This window comes from Heterocephalus glaber, unplaced genomic scaffold (genome assembly GCF_053883595.1).
Source record: "Heterocephalus glaber isolate CG9 unplaced genomic scaffold, H.glaber_assembly_v1.0 deba00000331, whole genome shotgun sequence".
NCBI lineage: Eukaryota > Metazoa > Chordata > Mammalia > Rodentia > Bathyergidae > Heterocephalus > Heterocephalus glaber.
The window spans coordinates 27,035,883-27,062,226 of record NW_028258142.1 but is presented as its reverse complement, the minus strand read 5'-3'; the positions used below and the strand labels follow the sequence as shown (position 1 = coordinate 27,062,226).

Genomic DNA, 26,344 nt, shown 5'->3' with positions numbered 1-26,344 from the left:
GATTCCACTACTTTCACTGTCATATCAAAGATATTTTACTTTAAAAAACAGGTTTTCTAAAACATAGCTAAGACATAGCAAAATTAGTTATCAGATTGACACAACAGTACAGAGGTAGGCTATGTATAAAATAAAAAAGCAAAATGTAGGTCTTTTAAGGCACAGAAAGTTAGGGTAAGTATTTTACAACATGGAAAGTTAAGGAGAGCTAGCTTTGATTTCAAATTCAAGTTCACAAATATATATTTGATATTTTCTTACTGGATGATAAGGAAAGGTAAGTAAGATTTATTCCTTAATTTTCAAGAGCTTTAGTTCTATTAATGGGCTGCCTTGATGTAAGGTAATGAAAGTAATATACATTAAAATAAATTTTGTATAAAGGATTTATAAGACATCAAGCTCAACATTTATAAATCCTTATAGTATACAAAGATGCTTGTATATTGTTTGAAAATAATTTAAAGTTGCCCTTTTAGATATAGTCAAATATATTACTAAAATTAATTTTTTCTTTTTTTTATATAATCTGGAAGAATCTGCTGCATTTAGCATCAGGGTGAGCTGTAAGAGCTTCAGTTCAAATGGTTTGTAGTTATATATCTTGTCACAGCTAAAGTGAGAAACTATGCTCTGCTTTGCTACTACTGTTCAAAATGTTGGTGGTCCTTAATTTGATGTAATGCTTGTCTCTTGTTGGTATTAAAATCACCTTCACAGCTGGCCAGATGAAGTAATAACACTCCACACTACAGCTCCTGAGCCTTACAACTACAACCTCTACACAAAATACATATGTCAAGTTCAAAGGACTCTGTAAAGTTCTGAAAAGTGGATAAGAAAAAGAGAACTAAGTAGGAATACCAGAAACAGTAATGACCAAACAGTGAACTCCCTGGTATGTTTATTGTTTCACACACACCCAACTTGGGCTCTAGAACAGTCTGAAATTGAAAGCTTTGAATAGGAACATACTAAAAGAGCTCCAAGAAACTCAACTTTCTCTGCCTACAGGATGAGAGCAGGGAATATGTGTGTGTGCACGTGGGGTGTGTGTGTGTGTGTGTGTGTGTGTGTGTTTGTGGGTCTCCGGGAATCTAAGGACTTTTCTCCAGTAAAAGCAAGAGATAGTAGCCTTATTCCCAACTTGGTGGGGTAACCCTTCTCAGCTATCATGGTAACTACAGACTATGAGTAAAGACATTTTTAATGAAAATAAAGTACATGCCCATCACTAGACTTCTTTTAAATGAAATGCTGAATGAAGTTCTTCAGGTGGAAGGGAAATGATAACAAAGGGTAGAAGTTTGGCAATTAATAAAAGTTAGCAATTAAGAAAAAATCACTACAAATCTTAAAATTGAGTACATGGCCTAGGCTATTTTTCATCTTGTATGTTACTTATAACATAGAATTATTGAGAGCAAAATTTGTAGCATTATGTGGTGGAATTTGGTGTATGTTGACATAATACCTGTAAGAAATACTCCATAAAGGAAACAGTCTACTGGGACCTATATTTTGAAAAATTTTTATTTATTATTTGAATAAATGAAACAAAACGCTACTATGAAGAGATTCTTGAATTTTTTTTTTTTTTTGGTGCGGGGAATCGTACTCGGGTCCTTGCGCTTGCGCAGCAGGCGGCAAAACCACTGAGCTAAATCCCCAGCCCCGAGATTCTTGAAATTTTAAAGGGAAATTTATATATATGGAGCCTAAAATGAGAAGTTTAAATATTTATCTGTAGAAATTCTGGTGGGAGAGAAGAGAAAAAAGGAGAGAAGTGAAATTCTAAGGGTTAAATATCAAGTTTTGTGAATCAAGACCCGAAGAAAAATACTGTATACAAGCAGGGTCAGAGACAGGAGGCCACATCCTAAATACACTAGAGTTAGATTGTGATACAGCAATGATAAGAGAAATGTACGTGAGTTTAACAGCATGATGGAATTAAAATACTAGAAACTGATAACACCGGGAAATGAGAAAATTATCTGACTTAAAGCATCTACAGCACTTTGCATTGAGGATAACTGTATTCATTAACTTCAGGTATTGTTATATCAAATACAAACATTATAAATTTCGTAGAGAAAATACAGAATTTTAAAACTTATAGGCAAGTAGCAAATGAGTAAGAACAATTCAACAACAAAAACCCAGTAAAAAGAAGCACGAAAGAAATCCAACATATCAGTGGATATGACGCGAAAAATGGATTACTTATTTTGAATTTTAAAAATAATTCTATTATATGCTTGTTATAAGAGATACCTGAAAGACATAATGACATAAAAAAGTTGAAAGTTCAGTTGGAACTTGCCTCACATAATGAAGAATTCAGATTATCCCCTTTGCAGTTCTTGCTCACAGAGAAGTTCCTGCCCCCTCTTTATTATAAAACACTAAATTTCTTTTTAAAACGAAGTCATCATTTGATATTTTGCTATAGTCAAAGCCATATTCATGTTTTCTAGAAATATCATTTTCTGGCCAGAAAATGCTGTAAAAAACCACATTTCTAAGATTCCTAATTCAAATTGTGCAGCTTGTTTGGTAAAGCCAAAAGAGGGAAAATAAAGAGTCAGATCTTTAATGACTTTCAGTCTATTGTTTACCTCACTGTTTCCATAGGTTTATTAGCCTAGTGCTTAGTCTTTATTTTGCCCAAAAGATGTAATCTGGGCTTATAACTTCATTTTAAAGAGCTTTTTTAAAAAAATTAATTTCATTGATGCATTTTAGGTAAATAATATAATGATATTCATCATTGGAAATTTGCACCTTTACATATTTTCTCTTGGTTCATATTTTCTCCTCATTCCCCTGCCCTCCTTTCAAGCCCTCTGTCCCTCCCTATTCTCAAAGATTTTATTTCCATTTTTTCATTTTCTCATATTAATTCCATTCCCTTCTTTCTTTTCCCCTACCCCCCCCAATACCCTTCCGCTTTGTCCCTTTTTTCCGATTTCACATTATCCATTTACACCATTTAGTCCTTATTTACACTTTCAGTTTCTCACACTAGAGAAACTATTTGGTATTTACACATGTGTGTCCTATTTATTTTACTTAAGAGTATGGCCTCAATGTGCACCCATTTAGCTGTAAATGTCTCTAATTTCTCATTTTTTGTGGGTGAGTAGTACTCCATTTTATTAAAAAAAATCACATTTTCTTTTCATTTTTTTCATAGTATATCATTTTGTTGTTGTTGTTGTTGTTTCCATTAAGTTTATTTGTACATTTTAGGTATAAAATAGTTACATTCATCACTGGGGTCTTGTACTTTTACATAATATATCTTGGTTCTTATTTTTTTTCCCCTTCCCTTGCCCTCCCTTCGCCCACTTCACCCTTCCCTATTTGCAAGACTTTGTTTCTATTTTTTTCTTTCCTCATATTTTTCCCTTCTTTCCTTTCCCCTATCCCTCCCACTTCCCCTACTCCTTTAGACCTTTTCTTCCTTTACCCAATATCAATTACACATTTAAAAATTACCATATCAAGATTTAGACTACATTACCACAGATTTTACAGAATTTAAAAGGATATAGAAAGCATATTGCAAAAATCTTTCTTGAAATAAATTTGACAACTTATAAGAAAGTACCTTGGAAGAAAAATTAATGAAACTAACTCTGGAGGAAATATAAAATTTGAATAGCACCTATTAAAGAAAATATTCCTAGCTTGAAAACCTACCTATGTGACAACAACAGACTCATATACATTTTAACTGATGAATTGTACCAAACATTTAAAGCAGAAAATGAAAGGAACATTTCTCCCCTCATTTTAGGAAACCAGCATTGTGCTAATACTAAAACTCGATGAAGATAATAGAAGAAAAAAGTATGAACATAGATAAAAATTTGTTTAACAAACTATTAGAAGTCAGATCTGGCAGTACATAGAAAGTGGTTTTATTATAGGGATTGCAATGTGGGTTCAGCATTGGAAGATCCACTCCTATAAGTAACATTTTAACAGAGGAAAGGAAAAAGCCATATGATCCTATCAGTGGTTGCAGAAGAAGTATTGGACTAAATTCTACAGCTGTTCATGGTAAAAGCAATCAGGAGACTAGAAGTAGAACAGCACCTTCTCAACAGATAAGCCATGTACTCCATACTTCCAGCAAAAATGTCTTATATGAATGGAAAAGATACAATGCTTTCTCCCTAAGGTGGGGAACAAGGGCATATATGCCTACTCTTCATCTGTCCATTAAACTTTGGAACATAGGCCCAAACCAAAATAGTCTGGCAATAAAAAGAAACAATTAGTATATGATTGGCAAGGTACAAGTAAGATCTTTATATGTAGATGAAGTGAACATCTACAGAGAAAATACTAAGAAATCTCTAGGAGCTCCTAGAACTTGTATTGGAATTTAGCAGGATTAGAAAACACAAGATATATATAAAAATTCAGGTTTATGTATATTTGCTATAAATGAATTGGAAATTTAAAAGGTATGTAGGACTACAAAGGACTTAGAAAAGTAAAAAGCAAAACAAACAGTGTTGGAAGACATTTATTACCTAATTTTAAGAGTTCCACTAAAGCTACAGTAATCAAGGTAGTGTTGGCATTAAGAAAGACATATAGATCAATGGAATAAAACAAAAAATCTAGAAATAGAACCAGATATATATGGTCCACTGAGTTTTGAAAGGTTATTTAACATTAACATTTTATAGAACATAAACTCAATTCAAGAGCAGAAGAAAAGCTAGTGTTTTCAGCAAATGGTACTAGAACACCTGGTATCCATATATAAAAAATTAACTTCAACCCTTTATTTCTATACATAAAAATAACTTGAAAGGATCTATGAACTTAAATATGAAAGGCTAAAACTATAAAATTTTAAGAAGAAATTATAAGGGAAAATGTTCATTAATTTAGGGTAGGCAAGAATTTCCTGGGATACACAAAACATGACGTATAAAAGAAAGAAATTGATAAATGAGATTCCATCAAAATTTAGAACTTTATATGACATCATGAAGAAAATGAAAAGTAGCCCTTAAACAGACCATATTTATAATACATATAACCTAAGATCAGAATATATATACAACTCTTACAGCTCATTAATAGACAACCCAATTAAAAAGTAGACCTAAGAAGATGATAAATAGCCAGTACAGGTACATATTGACTTATCAGTGTCATGACTTTTTCTTTTTGTTGGATTCTCCCTCTTTGTGTTTAATTTCTTGTCATGCCCAATGGATTAATTCTGCTGACTTTTCTAGGGTGGTGGTCCTTGTTGTCTTTTCCTAGGATGTTGATTAAAATTTTTTGGAGTAATGGATTGGTATTCATGAAGTTCCTAAGGTGCTCTTTGTCATGAAAGTATATTATTTCACCATCAGTTTTGAAAGATAGTTTTGGAGGGTACATCAATCTGGGTTGGAGGCTGTTTTCCTTTAGTGCTTGAAATACATCTCCCCAAGCTCTTCTAGCCTTGAAGGTTTTCATTGAGAAGTCTGCTGTGATTCTGATGGGCTTTCCTTTCTATGTGATTTGTTTCTTTTCTCTAACTGCTTGTACAATTTTTTCTTCTGTTGGGTTTCTGGAATCTTAACAATTATATGCCTATGTGTAGATTTTTTTTTAATCAAGGATAGTTGGAGTCCTATATGCCTCCCTTATCTGAATGTCAAGTTCTTTTCCCCTCCTTGGGAAGTTTTCTGTCATTACTTCTGTGAACAGTTTTTTTTATGTCATCTGCACTCTCTCCTGTTTCTTCATTGACTCCGATCAGTCTTATGTTAGTCTTCTTTGCATTGTCTAGCAGCTGCTGGATTGATTTCTTGTGGTTCCTTACTATTTTAAAGCAATTTTTCTTTTCCTGGTCACTAATAGCAATCTTATCTTCTATGTCTGAAATTCTGTCCTCACATTGGCTCATTCTGCTGCATAAGCTTTCAATGGAGTTTTAAATCTCCTGGAAATCTGTTTTTATTTGTTTTATGGATTCCATTTGTTTCTTATGTTGGGATTCCATCATGTTCCTCTGTTCCTCTATTTTTTATCTGTGTCTTCTCTAGATTATTAATCATATCTTTCACTATGGACACAATCTCTGCTGTTATCTGAGAAATTATTTCTGATTTTATTTTTTCCAGATCCTCTTTTCTTGACAGTTGAAGGGGTCCAGGTGGTTGAGTATCAGAGTTTTCCATCTCCTTTCCCTTTGTGGTTTCTTGAGGTGATCTGGACGTCTGGTTTTGTGACTTGTTTATGTGTCTTCTCATTTTGATGGGGGGTGCACAGCTCACCTCTTGTGTATTGGGGGAGGGGCTGGTACATCGGTCCACAAGCCTCCTCCTGGGTGCTGGGGGAGGAGGTGGGACTTCTGCCTGGATGCCTCCTCCTGGGTGCAGGGAGCAGCTCCAAAAATACTTTTGAGGGCGAGGGAACTCACCATTAGTAATGATTCTGTCACATTTAGTGTAATCCACTATCACCCTAGGAAAACTTGGCTATTAGTAAGTAATATATTAGGATTTAGATTTCAACTTTCAAAAATTATTTAAATCACAGCAATTGATACATTAAGAATAACATTCTTGGGCCAAGGATTTAGCTCAGTGGTTCCACCACCTGCCTTGCAGGTGCAAGTTCTATCCCTGGTACCAAAAAAAAAATAATAATAATAACATTCTTAGGGCAGGGGAATGGGGAAAAAAATAAGAATCAAGATATATCATGTAATCGTACAAATACTCAATGATGAATGTCATCATATTGTACACTTAAAATGTATCAATAAACTTAATTTTAAAAAAGAATGATATTCTTTTGTTATTTATAAATTTCAAAGATCCTACATATTTAACTCCATCCTCAATTGAAGAAAAGTCAACTATGTCACTCAGTGTCTTTTGATTAGTTTTGGTGACTAGGTTTATGTTTTTTCTAGAGTTTTGTCATTCTATTTTTCAATGACACTCATCATCAAAAAAAAAATTCCCTTATATTATGTCCTTATATTCCTCCTTGTAATATTAACTTCTTTCCCCTATTTCTTTTTTTAGAGACAAATAACTTTTTGTCTAAATAATAGTTTTCAAGCATTTAAGCACAAGTACTATAGTTCTTATTTTTATCATTTTAATAATAATAAAGGCCCAAACCAGTCATTTAACTCTTAAGTCTGATAATCAAAATTTTAAAAAGTCTGAGTCTTGGAAATGGCCTATATTTGCATCAAGACATAAATGGACAAAGAAATATGGTACTTATACACAATGGAGTACTAATCTTCCATAAAGAAGGATAAACTTGACATTTGTTGGAAGATGGATGCACCTTGAGACCATAATATTAGCTGAAGTAAATTAGACACACAAGCTTAAATATTACATGGTTTCTCTTATATGAGAAACCCAAACTCTAAATAAAGAGCAAAATAAAAGATAGATAATAAGAAATAGCAAGATAAATCTTTTGCAAAAGAGAAGGGGGTCAATAGATGCAAGGAGGGGGAAGGAAGAGAGAGAAAGGGGAAGAAAAAGAATTGAGATGTATTATGTATATTTACCAACTCTGCAAATAAATGTAATCATTATGTACTTCAAACATGTACTAATGAAAAATAAAAACTTATGTGTGAGTCATAGGAAAAAGGATCACTCTACTCATTATCAAATACCACTGGATAATCCTTAATGGGTGGTATACCCTGGTAATTGACTCAGATGCATTTCATCATTAACATTACTGACATTTACTACAGAAAGATGTTTACACTTTTATCATGTGATCAACATCTCTCATTCTCATTGCACATACATGTACAAAGGGTTATCACTCCCAATTACTTGGTGGGATGTCAAAATTTTCAGAAACACTTTTTGAATTCCAAGATATTCTTGGAGTGCCAATTCCATTGACTGTTGCATCAGTATATGCTAAAAAGGAAAATGATGGATGAGAAGGAAGGGAGAGACAGATATCTGGTGAATAAAATCCACTAGTATGATGGAGACCAAACAGTAATGAATGGCAGCAAGAGTCTAGTGACATACTATAAGATTTCTCATAGTGGCATGATGAGTATAACTCCTATCTCATGGCTAGGTCTAGAACTGAGACAGAAAAAGTGGGTCTCTATGTTAGGTACAGGTTGAGTGGATGGCATGTGGAAGAGTTGAAAAAAAAGGCTCAAACAGGGAGAGTGGAGTGGGATTGAGAATAAATTGAATTCATGTTCTTAAAAAAGTTAAGAAAGCAAAGAACGGTTTTAAGCTAGCCATAGTATGTAGGAGAGAAGTTTTGATCTAGAGTATAAAGTTCATGATAGACAAGGGCAGAAGTAGAGAAAAAGAAGAACATTGAAGACAAAACATCAAAGGAAGATCGGTAGGGATACGTTTATGTGTACAGCAGGCTATTTTGTGACCAGCAACATGATAATAGGAAAATAGAAATTAAATGACAGTATGAAAACTTTGCTGTTTTATTAAGAACTGCAAAGTTAAACAACATTTTGAGCAGGAAAATGAAGTGAAAATTATATTTAGATAATTAAAATAAAATGCTTACACAGATATATGTCATGAATATTTTGCAGAGCAAAAGAAGCCATGTTAAAAGCACAAGCACTATGTGATTCACTATGTGAAAATAAAGGCAGGCAAAACTAACCCATGATGACAGAATTCATGATAATGGCTACCTCTGTTGACACAGGGGTCTAGAAGAAGAATGAGACAAATTTCTGCGATAATGGAAATATTTTCTATCTTAATCTAAGTGGTGGTTAAATGTGGAAAAATTGATTGAGTCACTTGAACTCTGTGTGTTGTCTTTAAGTTATATTTCAATAGAAAGAATAGACATTAAAAGAAAAATTATTATGGAGGTTTGTCTTTTTATGTGTGTTTTGTTTGTTATTTCAAGGTTTTAAAAAATTTGCTTGCTTTTGTTTTTTGCAGTACTGGGAATAAAACCCAGAGCCTTCTCACAGAGATACATCCCCAGGTCATTTTTATTTTTTTACTTTCAGACAAGTCTCACTAAATTGCTCAGGCTGAGCTTGAACTTGAAATCTTGCTGCTTTAGCCACCCAAGTAGCTAAGATTACAGGTATGCACCACCGTGTCCAACTTGTGTTTTACATTTTTTATCATTTTAAAATAATACTTAACTAGGGCCCGGGGATTTAGCTCGGTGGTTCCGGTGCCTGTTGCGCAAGGGCAACGTCCAGAGTTCGATCCCTGGTACCAAAAAGAAAAAAACCAAAAGAAAATAAAAATAAAAAATAATACTTAACTGGGCCAGGGATTTAGCTCAATGGTGCCTCCACCTGCCTTGCAAGTGCAATGTCCTGAGTTCTATCCCTGGTACCAAAAAAAAAACCCCAAACAAAACAAAACAAAACAAAACAAAACTTAACTCATTAGCATATAGCATTTTCAACATAAAGTTAAAAGTAATAAGTTTTTCTCCTAATTAATTTACATCTGAAAATTTTACTATGGTAATAATGCAGTGGTACCTCAGTTCATAAACTTAATTCTTTCCATGATTCTGGTTGCAAACCTAATTGGAAGAGAATCAAATCAAATTTTCCTATAAGGTCAACGTTGAACCTAACCATTTTGATTTCTGACACAAATCATGGAAAGAAGTAAGTTTGTGAAGGGAGGTACCATTATAATTTTCTAATATGTTATTTGACCTGTAAATAATTTGGATGTATTTTTTTATTCTCAAATGTTTCAGCTCTTCTAATTATCTTTTTAAAATGTTTTCTAACTTGTTCATTCTTAGAGAAAATAATCTAAATAATACAAATTTTGTATTATTAAAATCTCAAATTTTGTGACATTAATTCATGTACATGATCAGTCTTTGCATATGTATGTTCCCTGTAAACTTGAGAATATGTATTGACTTATACAGAACAAAGAAATTACAAATTTTTTACCCATCAAGGACTTCTAATCTTCTGAGTTGTAATTCAATAAAGTTTTGTTTTTGTAGTAGTGATAGTAACAATAGGAAACTATTACAGACTTTAAGAACTAGAAATGTGGCAGTGCTTAATAAATACCTAAAGGAGAAGAGAGTAGAAAAAATTGAGAAACAAGACAGATAAAGGGTACTTTCCTTGAATATACCATTTGTAGAAAAAGAGATGTTAATAAACGCTATTAAAATTTCAGAGGGAAGTGTGTAGCTTGGTATAAGAAGCTTATAATGCCTCAAAGTTAAAGGTGCTTTGAGGAATGGTACAGCAGAAAATCAAGAATGTGCTATGGGAAACTGGAGGAAGTGTGATCCTTGTTCCACAGTGGCATATCCTTAGCTGAACTGTGTCCTTTAAAATTCAGTTATGGAAAAAGCAGACTGGTAAGCAATGAACCTGGACATAGAGCTGGAGAGATTTTCAAGCAAAATGCTGCAGGAGAAACTAGTTTGTTCTTGCTCTTTAAAGTAAAACTGCAAGTAAAATAGCAAAGCAGAGAAATAAATTTGGGGAAGAGCTGTTAAGCCTAAAGAAATGAGGACTTAAAGTTTTGAGAAACTCTCAGCCTATCCAGACTACAAAAGATGAGCAGATTTACTGTCAGGAAAGCATAGTCTAGAGAGGAAGTCAAACGCGTGATTGGGTCACCTTTTCCTAGTGCCATGGAAGAATTAAAAAGTCACAGTCACAATCACACATAAAGCTCCTTACAGAGATTATGTCATTTGAGGACTCCTTCAGCCATCTCAGGGGAAGCTAGGAATAGAGGTGGGATTTTTCTAGAGGTGTCTATGCAGGAACCTCTTGATTAATGGAGTGGTATGCACAGGGGACTCATAAGATTCTTTAGAATTTTATCCAGCAGAAATTATTAGAATACTTTAATTTAGATTACACATAAATTTCTCTCTCTTTAAAAGTCATTTCAGTGAATCACACAAATACATGTGCACACACAAGCTTACTTTCAAAAATAGTAATGAGATTTTCTCAATTTGACATCTAGTAGATGCTTAATAAAAATCTGTTTTATGACTATCTAAATAGACAAACATTAACAGATTTGTATATTAGTTTACTATTGCTGCTGAAACTATTCAAAACTTAAGGCCTTAAAATAACACAAATTTATTATGTTGAACATAAAATAGAGGTAATAAATATGATTATTTCTGGGAAGAGTACATTTCCTTGCCTTGTTCAGATTCTTGAGGATTTCTGCATTTTGTGGCCCATGAATACTTTACTTCAACCTCTGCTTTTGTAATCACACCTCTTTCTCTTATTATGACTTTTGTGCCTAGTTCTTACACTTGTTGTGATTACATTTCATCCAGTTTTACTATCCAGGAAAATCTTCCCATTTAAAAATCTTTAAACCATATACACAAAGTCCCCTTTGCTATATAAAGTGACCTAGAAGATTAGAATGTGTACAATTTGGAGGGATTATTAAAGTTAATGTACCATTGTACCAAGTTTTATTTCATCAATTAACAGGAATTTAAGTAATAAGTGTCCAAATTCATAATTTGATTTCTTTTCCTGCAGTTACTTTATACTCTTGTGTACCTTCTCCAGTATTTAATTATTATTTCCATTTGAAATATCAAAGACATATTTATAGTAATGTTAGTAGCAGTAAATATGCTAAAATCAAAACAATCTGAGAAGAAAATAACCATATTTTTATATTACATGCATAAGAAACAAACCATTGTAATTAAGCATTCTTGATAAGCTTGTTTAACTTACTTCTTGAATAAGACTTTTCAGATAGCAAACTAGATTCACTTCTCTTTTTTTCCCATTAAGTTTATTGGTACATTTTAGGTATAAAATAGATTTACATACATCACTGGGATCTTGTACCATTACATGAGTATCTTGGTTCTCATTGATTTTCCCCCTTCCCCTGCCCTCCCTTCCCCACTTCCACCCTTTCCTATTTGCAAAGATTTTGTTTCCATTTTTTTCCTTTTCTCATATTTTTTCTTTTATCTTCTTTCCTTTCCCCTACCCCTCCCACTTCCCCTCCTCCTTTAGACCTTTACTTCCTATTACACAATATCAATTACGTATTTTTTAAATTAAAATATCAAGACCTAGGAGATATTACCCCAGATTTTACAGAATTTAAAAGGATACAGAAAGCATATTTCAAAAATATGTTTTGAAATAAATTTGACAACTTCTAGGAAGTACCTTGGAAGACAAATTAATGAAACTAACTCTGGAGGAAATATAAAATTTGAATAGCACCTATTAAAGAAAGCATATTCCTAGCTTGAAAACCTACCTATATGACAACAACAGGCTCATATACATTTTAACTGATAAGTTATATCAAACATTTAAAGCAGAAAAAAAAGGAACACTTCTCCCCTCATTTTAGGAAATCAACATTGTGCTAATCCTAAAACTGGATAAAGATAATAGAAGAAAAAAGTATGAACATAGATAGAAATGTGTTTAACAAAACAAACTATTAGAAGTCAGATCTGGCAGTATGTAAAAAGTGGTTTTTTATAGGGATGGCAGTGTTGGTTCAGCATTGGAAGATCCACCCCCAAAAGTCATCATTTTAACAGAGGAAAGGAAAAAGCCATATGATCCTGTCAGTAGTTGGAGAAAAAGTATTGGACTAAATTCCACAGCTGTTCATGGTAAAAGCTATCAGGAGACTAGAAGTAGAACAGAACCTTCTCAACAGATTGAAGACATGTACTCCATACTTCCAGTGAGAATGCCTTATATGAATGGAAAAGATACAGTACTTTCTCCTTAAGGTGGGGAACAAAGGCAGATATGCTTACTCTTCATCTGACCATTAAACTTTGAAACCTAGGCCCAAACCAAAATTGTCTGGCAATAAAATGACACAATTAGAATAGGATTGGCAAGGTAGAAGGAAAATCTTTATATGTAGAAGAAATGATCATCTACAGAGAAAATACTAACAAACCTCTAGGGGCCCCTAGAACTTGTATTTGAATTTAGCAGGATTAAAAAACACAAGGTATATGTAAAAATTCAGGTCTATGTATACTTGCTAAAAATGAAGAATTGAATATTGAAATTTAAAAGTTAAGTAGGAGTACAAAGGACCTAGAAAAGTAAAAAGAAAAAAAACAAAACGAAACAACAAAAAAAAGAAAAACAGTGTTGGAAGACATTTAGTACCTAATTTTTAGACTTCTTCTAAAGCTACAGTAATCAAGGCAGTGTTGGTGTAAGGAAAAACATATAGATCATTGGAATAAAACAGAGAACTAGATTCACTTCTTATGAAAATTGCATAATTTGAAACTTTAGAAAACCTGAAAAATACTTGAGATTACAATTTTAGTTTTAGTCTTTGTTACCTGGATAGTAATTGTCATTTCAATTAACTAGGGGTAATAGCAGGTATGAGGCAGTGCATACATGATGTTGACGGGGCTGTATTGTGAGAATTAAGTTTAGCTGATAAGAAGAGGCAGCAAGTGAGAGGACTGTAAACTGTCAAAGTTGGGAAAACAGTATGTTTGCTACAACCATTGAGTGACGTAGGCTCAGACAGGCGGCCGTGGTTGTGGCTGTGGTAGCAGCAGGAGAACTCAGCTGAAGTGCTGGTCCACATTTGTTTGAAAGGGCCAGAATCATGGGTGTTTGTAGACTTATTTGAAGTGATACTAGTTCTGAATGCTATTGTTTCTTTTGATAGCAGCTTCTGAACAAATAACAAGTGATTATACATGCATCTGAAGCTTTGGTCCTCGTTTTGTGCCTTTCCAGAGAGCGGTAGCTGTAGATGTAATGTGAGTGGGAATAGCTGCCTTGGTTTTCGGCTCAGAAGAATTGGGGGTTAAGGTGCAGTTCGGTGACAGCTGGTGCTGTGGTTGAGGGCTCAGCAGAAGACGGAGTTGGAGTTGTTTTGCTTGTAGTTTCACCAGAAGTGGTTCTGCTATCTCTAACCGGAATATGCCTACTACAAATTATTGTGCATTTAGTTTCAGTGGATAAGGTGGCCCTGATGCCATTTGTAGTAATTTCAAATGAATGAGGTGGGTGTAGTTATAGCAGTTCAGTAGAAAGTGTTTTCAGAGTCAGTGGGAGTGTTTGTTTCTGTTGTAGTCATAAGTTCAGTAGCCATAGTTAAATGGATTCCAGCATCTACTCATTATGGTAGAGAAAAAGTTATAATGTGGGTTCCGGAGTTACGTTCCACAGAGGTGGTTATTGTTGAAGGTCTGCAGTAATGCTAGGTGTAACTTTTGTCAGAGTTTTAGATACTGGGTGGTATTGCGCTCAATTGAAGTGTATGTTTGGTTGGAGAGGTGTCACTATGCATTGTCATAGAAGGTTCATTTGAAAGGCTGGTCGAATATTTTTGTTGTTTGTTTTGGTTGTGGTTTTTTTCTCATTATGGTAGTAATTTCAGTTTAAGTGGAGATTGCCGTGGTGATGGTTGTAGATTAAGATATTGTGTTGTTGACTCCAGGCCTCGCAGGGTGGGCTGGCTTCAGGCTCCCCTCACTTTTCCCATCTGCCCCACCCCCACCCCATGACGCCTTCCAGAACGGCGTCCTCCCCTCCCCCACTTGTGATGCTTGGGAAACCTGGAGACTGCGCGTCCCTGGAACCCAATTGTTCTTCGACGCTGGAGAAGCAGATTGATCGGGGGATAGTCCCTGCTCAAATAATTCCTAGAAAATTGACTAACTAGTATTAAGAGTGGAATAGATTGGAACTCAGCGAAGACCCAGATGTTCCTGTTGAGAGCAGCCGCTAATGATTACGTTTGAAAACGATTTCTGTGCTTGTCATTTGAAAGATCAGGAGATCAAGCCCATTTTAGGAGGACTTGGAGCTGGTCCTCCCCTCGAGGAAGCAGTGGCTTATTTCAGGCAGCCATCTCACCTTTGATCTGAGAATTTATTCAGCATGTCTAATCGAGGAGAAGACTGCTATTTTTTTTTCTACTCCACCTGTACCAAAGGTGACATGTGTCCTTTCCGTCACTGTGAAGCCGCGCTGGGAAATGAAACCGTTTGCCCATTATGGCAAGAAGGACGCTGTTTTCAGCCCCTGTGCAGGTATCGGCACATGAGGATTGTTAAAAAACGCAGTGCAATTTCGTGTTACTGGGAAAATCAGCCAGGAGGATGTCAAAAACTAAACTGTGCTTTCCACCACGACAGAGGTCCCTCTGTCGGTGGCCTGTTCCTGCCTCCAAGCAAAACCACGGTGCCTTCTGCGCTCCCGTCACGGGAAGAAGGAAAGGCCCACCACCTAGCCGTTCAACAGAGCAAACTCTCTGTCCAGTCTGGCCCCTCTCCTCCGCTGCGGAGTGTTCCGGGTGTGAAAGGAGGAAGTTATCAACATTTTCATTTCCCCAAACATCCACAGGTTATAATCAATACCGCAGATGATGATGATGACGACGACGACGATGATGAAGAAGATGACGATGACCAGTCTTCTAAGGAGGGTAATGAAATCAAAACATCGTCTCTACCATCAACTCCTGAAGTCCAGACTGCATTACAGGTGGCTTCTCCACAGAAACCAACGGTCAGTTCACAACAAGAAGTTTCTTCAGGAGTTTCCAGGCTTCTACGCCAACCTCAGCTCACTCCAGGTCCTGAAAAAGAGTGTGTCCAGACTGTGGTGAGGACGGTAGTTTTGTCAAGCAAAGAAGAACCTTCGGTTAAACTGAGTCTTTCTGACAGATTGGGGAAACGAAAATTTTCAGCTGATGGTGACCGTGATCCCCCGTTAAAGCCGAGCCTGGCAGAGCGGCTGGGAAAGAAAATCGAAGCTCCAGAAACAAATGTTAACAAAGCACCAAAGATTTCCAAGTCTCTGAAGGAGCGATTAGGCATACCAGCTAGGCCAAGCAAAGATAAAGCAACAAAGAGAGGGAATAAAATTGGTAAGATCCATGTGAAAACATTAGAAGAAATTCTTCTTGAAAGAGCCAGTCAAAAACGTGGAGAGTTGCAAACTAAACTCAAGAGAGCCTGTCCTTCAAAAGCTGACGATTCTACATCAAAAATCAGATACTCCTCCACCATCAAAATCCAAACCCTTGGTGAAATCCTGGCTGAAAAAAAATATCGGCAGCAGGAAACAGAGAGACAAAAAAGCGAAAAGGACCTTACTTCCATCAAAATAAAGACGGGTAGTGACATTAAAAAAACAGTCATTTTGCCACCAGTCACTGTTAGCAAAGGACAATCAGAGAGGCCTGCAGGTATGAGAAAATCTCTGCAGGAGGTGCACATTAAGACACTGGAGGAAATCAAGCTGGAAAAGGCACTGAGAATGAAGCAGAACACTGAGAGGAGCACCAGCTCCCAGCCCCAACCCGAGGCCACCCACCTGCTGTTCCAGGTCCTCAAAAGACCAGGTATGAAAGAAGAGAAGATTCAGGAAGGAAGTGCGATTGCTTCTCAGAGCAGAGTTACTCCAACAAAGGCTAATGAGAGTTCAGATGAGACCATAGGAGTTGATACCTCACTTCCAGTCCAGAGATGTGAGACTGTGAGAGAAAATCATATGCAGAAACAGCGGGAGAGGGAAGCCTCCCAGAAGGAAAAATCAGCCTTAAAACCCCTTCAGGGAGATGCGGCCTCTCGCAAAACCCATGTGGTGGAGAAACCTGCAGTCACCACTGTGGCAGGTGTCACAGGACTCCTTACCAGTCAGTTTCCAACCAAGTCATGCCAGAAGATGAAGGTCGAAACCTCAGAGACCGGAAACTCAGTATTGAATGTGAATGTGAATTGTGCAGCACAGTCTTCGGCAAAAAAGACGAAAGCTAAACCCGCAGTAAATATGAAGCCATCTGGGGTTAAAGCTGTTTCATCTCCCCAGTTGGCCCAAAAGCGCAAGGCCGTGGAGATGGATCCTGATACTGGATCTGTGAAGCTGCTGAGCTCCACCAGTGCCCTGCAGGCAAGCCCGGCCAAAAAAGCAGCTGTGGCTGTTGGTCCGCTCCTCTCTGAGGACACCAAATCAGGCACTGCGCCTTGAGACAGAAAAACCTAGAGACAGTTTTGTGCTGCCTCCAAGCCAGTCTTCTTCAGACCTGTCAACCTTAGAAGGCCCTTCCTCGTCCCAAATGGCTACAGAAACTTGCCAAGCCAGCCCTGCCTCGACACGAGAACTTCCACTCCCCGCAGAGGATGATTTTGGGAAAATAATATGGGAGATTTTAGGAGACAACTTAGAAGCTCAGATAGATCCAGATGCCGAAAAAAATGAAGATGAACTCTCAGAACTGATTGATAGCTAAAGGTAGCAGTAAATAGCGGTAAGAACACTTAAAAAAAAACCTCACCATACTAAATGTATAATAGGTCATGTGAAATAGGAAGAAAAAGGGCAAATGGGAAGGAAGTGTGAGGGCTAGGGGAAAGGATAGAAGGGAATGGGATTACTATGAAAAAATGGAAAAATAGGGACAAAATCTTGGTAAATAGGTGAGGGTGGAGGGCGTGAAGGGAGGGCTAGGAATGGGGAAAAAATAAGAACACAAGATGCATTATGTAAAGGTGCACTTCCCAATGAGAAATGTAATTGTGTTGACCTATAATATATCAATAAAACACTTCCATTAAAAAAAACCTCACCATAAAAAGACTTAATTTCACCTATTATAACATGTACCTGAGAGAATTATTTCTTTATTCTTGAATTTGCTCCAAATCAGAAGTATACTTCTGAATTATCTCCATGGATTCCTTGAGGTTAGATTTTTCAAGTCCCTTGCTAACCATTTTGTCCATTTGATGCCATAGTTAAGCATATTTGAGGGAAAAAAAGTTCTATAATGTCCTTCTCTCCAGAAAGAAAGAGACTGAGAGGGAGATCTGAGATGAAAGGATGAAAGAAATTTACTGATTCCTTGAGATGTTTAAATGAACAAAGACAGTTAAATAGACTAAAATTCATGCTACCACTAAACAAAAAACTCCACATAGTATATGTTAAATCATATGTCTTTTTAATGTTATTTGGAGATTTCAACTAAGCTTTAAAAATGGCTCAAGAAACCTGAAATATGAAGATAATTCTTTGGGCCTAATTTGGATGCTTCAGCTCCTCTGAAAAGCAGTAACTATTATTATTGTACTCTTTAAAAAGGTTTCTCAAGTTGCCTCAGAGGTCCCCAGAACCTAATATTCTACTTCTGGGATTCCGTGGATTAGAGGAAGTCTTCTCTTCTCCAATATTTACCTCCTACTGCCACTGAGTTATCATCAGGAGAAAAAATGGTCGTTATAAAATTTCTAACTCTCCCAGCAAGTTTCTCTTGCTCGGTATTTATTTGGTGCCCTTTAACCACCTGAATAGGAAAAAAAAATGACCTTATTCAAGCTGCAGTTATTTATCTATGGACCATAGCAGTACACTGAATTGTGCTGTAGCATGGACTTTGAGATGTTCTGGGGTGTATTGTGTTCCTTCCGGGTTTCTTCATTTCTTGTTTTTTTGATGATGGTCTCCCTATCCCCTCAAGGTTTAGACTTCTAAAGAAAGAAGTATGATGGGAATGGAGACATTGTGCATAATCAGGAGGAGGAGGGAGGAACTTTTCCATTTTGATATTGTATTGTAGGTGGCCAGTTTTTTTTTCTCATAGGAAAATTGAACCATCTGCCATATTGTCTCTTAAGGAACTGGTCTTGTAAGCGGCTCATCAGGAGTGGAACTTCCGTAGCCTTGTTGGGAATATAGAAAAGGAAGCAAGCCATGGGACTGCCCATTCCATCTTGAGCAGATCTGGATGATTCTGCACAAGCAAAACTGACTTGAAATTTATGTATAGACATCTCCACCAATCTATCTTCAGCTGAGTGTTGTACAATAACTCCTCTCCAGAATAGAGGTGGAATGTTCTAGTTTCACTGCAGATTTTATAAACTCATTTCATTTCTGGAATCAACTTACAGATTCCAGGTCCCTTTTATATATAGCCATTATTCTTTTGCTTTTGTTAAAGTAATTTATTTCATATGTAAAACACATATTAGTCAGTGATTTATATTCAGCATTATTTGAATCATTTGTCATTATAGAAAGAGAAATACTTATTTGTGTATCAAACAAAACTGCAGTAGGAAAGTAAAAAGAAAAGTGTGATGGTTGTAAGTGCAGGAGACCAGGTATTGGTTGGCTTTACAATAATAGGTTCAGTTGAAGCATTAAAGTTACCTACTGTGACATTTGTGGATACATTTGTTGTGGTCCTAGTAGTTGGTTCCATTATGTTGAAGACTACAGGATTACAAAGTTGTTCCAGGATGAATTATTATATGCTCCCCATCATTTGGGGGTATATGGAAAATAATGGGCCAACGTTATATCCTTTATTGACCAGGTACATGATGAATATTTTAATTAGTCTTGTTATTGCAAAGGCTAAAAGACAAATAAGGAAAATTTTCCACAAAGACCAATCGCTGGATACATTTTGTGTCACTTAAAAGAATTTGAAAATGTTAAGAATGAAATCAAACGCTGTGAGGAAAATGAAAGTCACTGTCTTCTCTTTGTACTTTTTGTTTGTTTGTTTGTTTGTTTGCTTTTTGTTGTTGTTTTTTTGGTACCGGAGATCGAACTCGGGTCCTTGCGCTTACATAGCAGGCAGCGAAACCACTGAGCTAAATCCCCAGCTTCTCTTTGTACTTTTAACTGTATATTATTTGTAGTTAACTGTTATTTGTATTAATTTTTAATTTGCTTTATCAAATAAGTACATAAATTTATTTTGTGTTATCTCTTCATAAGAAATACTAAATTAAATTTCTACATTTTCATTCTGGGAAAGGATTGATCCTGTGCATTCCAAACCCTGGAGTAGAGAATGACGTTCCCAATGATCACATTTCTCATTCTTATGTCTGGCTCTCTTAAATAACGTTAAAGAAACTTGTTAAAAACTCCAAATCCCAAGAAAAGATTAGCATACAGGTAGTTTATTGACTGCATATTACAAAGATGGAATCCCTCAGATTCACCAAATGGAAATTTCTTCCCTTGGGGCCTGCTAGTACCAAATTTTCTCCACTACACTGGCTTCTTGGGTACCTACCATGATGTACATTCCAATTATTAGCCTGAACTAACTAGCTAATTGAAAAATCAGCCTTTTGCTAATCTTCAACTCAGATTAGAATTTGTCAGCATGAAATTTTTTAGATCTTATAAAAGCTCGCCTTCTATAAGCTATCAGTTATTTTCACTTGGAAAATTGCTTCTTTGAACCCTGTTCTCATCTCTAAAATACCAGTAATGAGGATGCTTGACTTAGAGTAGTGACATGAAGATTAATGTTGGTGAAATTCCTTTGAATCTACAAAGTGTTAAGCAGGTGGGAATTTGAAGAGATGATGGTTGGGTGACATCGCAACTGAAACCATAAACAAGTTGGGTTTCAGCTTAGCTTTGCCATTTAGAGTATGGCCTTGGGCAAATTACTTCAATTTATAATCTGTCTCATGGGATTATTGTGGACCTTAAATGAGGTGGTATGTATAAGTTCTTATTTCCCTGCCTGGGTCTTAGTAAGTGGTGAAAAATGCTTATGCTTATTTTGATATTGATCCTTATTATAATATTGCAACAAAATTGTTATTATTTAATAATCAGGTAACATCAAAGCAGGAAAATAATAGAATTTCATATCAAGAATTCTTTGGTTTCTCTCAAAACTGAGATCTAGTATGTTTCTTAATTTGCCTCATACTAGTCCTACCTCAGCTATTAATATGTTAATGATCCCTTATCTGAAGTGCTTAGAACCAGAAATGTTTCAGATATTGGATATTTTTCAGATTTTGGAAACCTTATATATATATGTGCGATGAGATATTTGGGGACGGGGCCCATGTCTAAACATTAAATTCTTTTTTGTATATATTACACACATAGCCTGAAGATGATTTCATACCATTTTTTAGTTTACCTGCTTTTTTAACTGTAGGCCATTACACAAGAAAAGGTGTCAGGTTCTTTACTTGTGGTGTCATGCGGCCCTCACAGATGATGGTTTCGGAGAATTTCTGATTAAATAGTATTCAGAATCACTACCAGTACAAAGGCTGATGTTTTAGTTAACCTCTGTAAACAATGGAGACTTTATTTTCCCTTTAAGCTCATTCCTTCCAAATTGCATAAGCCAGCATTAAAATGTTTTGAATTATAATTACAGTATAAATAGTACTTTTAAAAATTGATAGTTACGTTGCTGAAAATTGTACCTGTTTCAGATTAATAAAAGAAACAATTTTTAAACTCTGCATGTATTTGTATACTACCCAAAGAAAAGTATATGATTTGCAATTGACAATTCATAGATGAAAAGTTAATTAAATTGACTTTCCTTAATACTTATGTTTTCTTACAAGATTAAAATGAATCAAAATTTTCTAAGGACTGTTTATAAAATTCACATAAGGAAGCTATCAAAATGGAAAAATAAAGACTCACTGGTTGTTCCAGAAGACTTAATAGTCACCGTACATTTTCCATGATCTTTCTTTATTCTTGAAAATAGACTATGGCACATTTAACTTCAGGACCAATTTTCAATTTTAAAATTGCCCTTTTGTGCTTGAACGCTTAAGAAACAATTGAGTGGATTGATGTTATCATGTTATCACTCTCAGGCATCAGCACAGGTATGAACTGAATTAAGTAATAAGCAATCATTCTCCCACATGGGATCCAGCTTAGAGAAAAAGAGGTAATTAATACACGAAACAAGAAAACCAATCTTTCCTGAGGGAGCTGTTATGACTTCCATTTCAGCCCTCCAATCAGAAAAACATCTGAAATTATATGTCATATTACATTTTCTTACCTGATAGCAACCTCCTGTACTCTTCTGACTTTGAGGCTGTCTTGACCTGTCATAAATGATTTTCGTAGTGTTTGCAGTATATAATATTTACACTGTTTGGGTGGAGTTGGTACATGTACATAGTACATCCTAATTCCTTTATTCATCATCTCCTTTCTCTTTCCTTCATCTGCTTCCCTCCATCTTTTCACCCTCTTCCCATTTGAGAAAGATCTCCCTACTTCCTATTATCTAACTTTTATTTAGCTCTTTAATTATAATTTGAGTTTCTCATGTATGAGTACTCTATTGTGTAAATACCACATTTTCTTTATCCGTTCATCTATTAAAGGACATGTAGGCTGCTTCCAGGGTTTAACTATTGTGAGTGGTGCTGCTATAAACATGAGTATGTATGTATCACTATAATATGATGTCTTTAACACTTTCAAGAAGATACCTAGAAGGGAATCGTTGGGTCAAATGGAATTTCTAGTGTTAGTTTTTTGAGGAATCTCCATACTGATTTCCACAGTGGTTATACTAGTTTACATTCCACCAACAATGTAGAGGTGTTCCTGTTTCCCCTGCAGCCTCTCCGACATTGGTTGTTATCTGATTTCTTGATGTTGGCCATTGTCATTGCTTTCTTTCCCACTAAGCATGGCCATCTCCCTCCCACTGCCACACCTTCTCTTAGGTACCATAGCTCTCTTCTCATTGGGCCTTGACATTCATCCTCCCTCAGCCTCCAGAAACATATGTCTATCCTGAGTCTACTTCCTCAAGGTTCGAACTCTGAGATCTCTGACATACAAATGGCTGTTACTATATTCATCAAGATCTTGTATCTTCCAGAAGAACATCTGGAAATTTAGTAAAGGAAACATGATCAAGCAAGTGCTTTCCAACACGTTCAAATTTAATTGCTGAGACAGCCTCTGCTTTACATATGTAAAATGACAATAAGCCAGAATTAAGAAATTACTGTCAATTAAGAAGTCAACAGTATGCATCCAAAACATATATCCAGAAATATTTTCACAAAGTGGCCACAGGAAATTTTTAGTAAAGAATAACTTACAAGCTTTTTAAGAAATGATTTTCATAAATAGGGCACACATGAATAAATACCAAATAGTTTCTCTGGTGTGAGAAACTGAAAGTGTAAATAAGGACTAAATGTATAATAGGTCATGTGAAATAGGAAGAAAAGGGGCAAAGGGGAAGGAAGTGGGAGGGCTAGGGGAAAGGATAGAAGGAAATGGGATTAGTATGAGAAAATGGAAAAATAGGAACAAAATCTTTGTAAATAGGGAGGACTGGAGGGGTTGAAGGGAGGGCTGGGCAAGGATGAAAACTAAGAACCAAGAGAGACTATGTAAAGGTGCAAATTTCCAATGATGAATGTCATTATATTGTATCCCTAAAATGTACCAATGATTAGAATGAATAATCGATAATGTAAAATAGGAAGAAAAGGCCCAAAGAGGTAGGGGTAGGGAGAGAGGCAGGGGAAAGGCAAGAAGGGAAAGGAAAAATGATGAGAAATGGAACAAATGGAAATAAAGTCTTTGTAAATAGGGAAGGGTGGAGGGGGAGAAGGGAGGGCTAGGAATGGGGAAAAAATAAGACCCAAGATGCATCATGTAAAGGTACAATTCCCAATGAGAAATGTAATTGTGTTGTATACCTACAATGTGCCAATAAAAGAATTTAATTTAAAAAAAAGAAAAGAAATGATTTTCACATGGTGAATAATCAAAGTCTCACTCAGAAATAATGGTACTTTATGATAGAAGTATGACTAGCGTTAATTAACTAGCTAGAGATCCATCCAACTTTATGTATTTCAATCTCCCAGTGATGGAGCTCAGCCATGTTGGACAGCATCTCTAGTAATCCTGCATTTTAAAACTTGAGGAAAGTGAAGCCCTTGTTTTTCAGGTTAGTAGCCACCAACATGTTTCAGCAAAGGACAAAGAAATGCAGTTTATTAACGTGTCCATTAAGTTTCCTCTTAAAATCAAAAAGCTGGGCATGGTGGTACACATCTATAATCCCAGCACGTGGGAGGCTGAGACAGGAGGATCACTGCCAGTTCAAGGCCAGCCTGGACTACATAGTGAGTTCAAGAAATATTTTGCAAATTTGTTCTGGGTTTTGAAAAAATTAATCTTAAAGCTTTTAAACTATGGGGCTAGTTTTTATGCATTCATTCAACGTGTGTCAGGCATTAAGCTAGAAACTAAGTATAAATCTCTATACTAAACAAGCAACTAAAGTAATTAAACAACCTGTCTGCACTTTTGAAGAGATAAAGAAGGATGTGTACATGTGTGAAGGTGTGTGTGCATGTGTGTGTGCACATGTGCTTACCCTTTTAAAAATCTTTTAAATGTATTCACTACTTTCAGCTTATGAGTTGAGGCTATATAACTAAATTCTAGCCCAGACATGAAAGAGGAAGGTATGTCATTTCCAGACTGTGTCCTTGAGAACAGGGGGGTAGGTCCTTTCTTTCCTTTTCTCCATCCTTTTTGTGTGAATATAGAAGAGCCAACCTGTGACACAGAGATGAAGCAATATCTTATGAACGCTAACAGCAGGAAGAATCTTGAACCTCTAAAACCTCCAGAACTACTGCAGCACCCTAGACTTCTGTAGCAGCCACACTACATTCTTAGTAATAGACTATCTTATTATGACACACAGATATCTTCATTTGGCCCCAGGGCACCATAACGATAATGTGTATAAAATTTCTTAAGCACTCATTTGAATTATATATATTGTTTTTGGTTTTTTGAGACAGAGCCTCACTATGTAGCCTAGGCTGGCCTCAAACTCACAATGATCCTTGTGCCTCAGCCCCCTGAGTGCACCACCACGCCCACACATTATACCTTATTTTGATAGCCTACAAAGGAAAGAAAATTTCAGGTACCTGTGCAATAACTATAATGTCCCACTTTCAAAATGCCTAATTGATTGAATAGTTGCAAGACCTAATTACAAAGTACTGAAGAATATACTTTATTGCAAAATTCATATGATCTCCACTTTGTCAAAGAACATTTCTTATACAGGTATTACTTCATTGCTCAACAAAACAAAGTAAAGCACACCCACGTTAATAGAATATGCAAAGAGTTTGTAACTCCAAGACTATCACTTTGGCCAACACTAAGAGAAAATGGTGTAAAAATGGTGCCCCTTGAAGCTGTTTATTCAACTATTTTCACTCTTACATACTTCTCTTTTGATTGGCTTTTGGTGAAAAGAATTCAGAAACATTTGACCATTAACAAAGTGCCGAAAATACTTGGATTTAGCTACTCATACTCCAAAAGAAGTAGATTATCTTTTTAGATTATGTGTTAATGTTATATCACATTGCTTCATTTTTTAACACACACACAAAAGACATTCATTTGCTAAAATTTCACTATAGTCTAATAATAACTAGTGCATTTATGGTGGAACCATTATCACAACTCCAGTGTGCTAATTTTTGACAATCTTCAGGCAATGAGATTTTGTTTTATCCTTTGTATTCCTTTATTAGCATTGTAATTAACAATCTGCACAAGTAGCTTAAAATATAGTATGATTAAGGTTAATTATAGTTCCATATCATTCAATTAATTTCAATGAATAAAATCGTTATAAAAGTATACAGAAAATATGAAGAAATTTTCAAAATTCCCATTAGAATTGGTACTAATTCAGTTAGTACAATGTATAAAAGTGTGTAGAAATAAAAGAAAAATTTTGCATTCTCTTATGTAATTATCGTAAAAGAATGGTTCCTTATTTTACTCACATAATTTCCAATATCTATGACAGAACTAATTTCAATAGATTAAAATTAATGAAGCATTAGTTAGGTGACATAATAATCAGTATTACTTGAAATAGAAATAAGCAGCTGCAAAATGTTTTGATACTTCTCAGGGGTTTTTCTTGTCTACGTTATGCTACGACCCATTCTACATCTACTAAGAATGTCAAATATGTTGACAAAATATTGTCTGTTTTCTTTTATTAATTTCATAAACATCAGACATTTTCCTAGGCAATGAGAATCTACACAGCGATCAATAAAAGAGTTGAGTAGTTGTCCTATTGGAGTTTGCATTCTGGTTTCATTGCAGGTGGTCATACATGTAATATCTGATTTTTTATTATAAATTTAAAAGTTAAAATACATAAAATAGTTATTTTATTATAGCCAATGCTCATTGCTCTTTTGTGCTTATAAATGTATGCCATTATGTTTGAGATGCAAGGATGCTCGACACAGTAGTCGCACTCCACAAAATGAAAGTGAGCTCTCCCTCGCAGCACCTGCCTGCAGCAGTGATGGTGAGCTCACCATTTTCCAAGGCTCGGCTTTTGAGTGGGCCCTTGCTGCTAAATCCCTCTTCCCTATGTCGAGACAAAACTTTCTTTCCGGTGAACTTGACCTGTTTATCCTGGTTCTGTTTCAAGAGAGACACAAAATAAATCAA

General features: G+C 35.7%; 1 protein-coding gene and 1 pseudogene across 4 annotated transcripts in view; both read left to right on the top strand.

Moving 5' to 3' along the window:
• Positions 1-26,344, top strand: part of Rab27b (RAB27B, member RAS oncogene family) — a 190,351-nt gene that overhangs the window by 6,666 nt on the left and 157,341 nt on the right. Inside the window, exon 1 of one of the 3 annotated variants that reach the window (XM_021239249.2) lies at positions 735-898. The exons of the other annotated variants lie outside the window; for them this stretch is intronic. The gene's annotated coding sequence lies outside the window, so the exon portion shown is untranslated. Of the gene's footprint in view, positions 1-734; positions 899-26,344 lie in introns of those variants that run through there. 3 annotated transcript variants of the gene reach the window in all.
• LOC147830070 (zinc finger CCCH domain-containing protein 11A pseudogene) lies at positions 893-25,959 on the top strand (annotated as a pseudogene). The gene has a single exon (XR_015443410.1). The product of XR_015443410.1 is annotated as a zinc finger CCCH domain-containing protein 11A pseudogene (transcript).